Here is a 1,640-nt window from a genome sequence, read left to right on the forward strand (position 1 = left end):
TTCTCTCTCTTCTTCTCTTCTTCTCTCTCTCTCTCTCTCTCTCTCTCTCTCTCTCTCTGTGTGTGTGTGTGGGTGTGCGTGCGTGCGTGCGTGCGTGCGTGCGTGCGTGTGTGTGTAAAAGTGATAGTTCATACGTTATCGGCGGTTGCTGCTGCTGCTCCTCATATTCATAACAGATATTCTTGATGAAGCGTGTATGAAATTATTTAATGTACACTACTCTATATCACGAATTAATGTATATTTAAGGTTTAAGTAATTATGTATTCGTAGGCCTATACTTGTCTCCATCACCACTCATTGTCCTCTACGGTGGTTATAGCCAAGCGGGAATCTCTAGTATAAATGAGGGCGTGGGCCAATATTTGCTGTAACCAACCGGTGTGACACTGCTATCGATTTTCTTGTATATACTTCAATATCTGGAGGCTATTCGTATTGGTTCAGTAACATCTACGCTGTGATCATAGTAAGCGATCATCAGAGGGGTCGTATATTGGCCGTGGACAAGACTTCATCACGAATTAAAATATCTAGCCAGTCCCTGCACGCAGAGAATATGATAGCATATGTGAACCAATTTCTATGCTACTGCGCATGTAGTTTTGTGATGGCGTTTTCCATTTTAGCCTAAGTTTATGGAGTGTTTGCATCCCTAGGCAGGCGTGCGAAATGTCGAATCTTTAGGTGCAAATCATGTCAGCTAGTTCAATTATAAAATTAATAAAGTGTCATTTCCCTCCAACTTGTTCTGCCACTTTAGCTGTATTTTTATTCTTACTGCAAAAATATCAGCACAATACAATTTGTTCTTTAATTACGTTTCATTGATTATCTTGAAGAGCGTTTTTTGAAAAAGGGGGTTGCGAAAACATTCTGAAACCCGAAAAGGGAGCCTTCACAAAGAACCGTTGCTCTAGACTAATGTGATCGGCGATTTTCCGACATTATTGACGTCATATAAACGCATCTAAATGGATTTTTTTCTCGGCAAATATAAAGCTCACGACGCACGTGACAGGTTTGTTGCAAAGCGAATTCAAAAATTATCGAAACAGAAAGGTTAGTCATTGCGCCCAGTTCAATGCTGTGCGGCTAGTCATTGCAAGCACACGTCAGCACACGTCAGCATACGTCAGCACAGTCACAATTTCACATCGCAGCGAACGGTAGTCACCGCCGGCCGAGCTGGTAAAACGGATGCAGGGGCGTGTACAGGGGGGGGGGGGGTCCAAGGGATCCGGAACGCGAAATTTGTTTTCCACTTGAGTTCCGGACCCACCATAGATAGTGTTTTGTAATATATGGTTCGTATATATATGATTGGATTATATTTAGTGTTAGGGTTCGGGTACGGGTTAGGTTTAGGGTTAAGGTATAGGGATTATTCATTTGACATTGTTGCTTCGAGGAAGTCGAGTGAATGGAGTGCGCTGATTGGCTGTGGTCCGGAACTCAAGTGGAAAAAAATTTCGCGTTCCGGATCCCTTGGACCCCCCCCCCCTGTACACGCCCCTGCATCCGTTTTACCAGCTCGGCCGGCGGGGACTACCGTTCGCTGCGATGTGAAATTGTGACTGTGCTGACGTATGCTGACGTGTGCTGACGTGTGCTTGCAATGACTAGCCGCACAGCATTGA

Source organism: Priapulus caudatus, unplaced genomic scaffold (genome assembly GCF_000485595.1).
Source record: "Priapulus caudatus unplaced genomic scaffold, Priapulus_caudatus-5.0.1 Scaffold13, whole genome shotgun sequence".
Taxonomy (NCBI): Eukaryota; Metazoa; Priapulida; class Priapulimorpha; order Priapulimorphida; family Priapulidae; genus Priapulus; species Priapulus caudatus.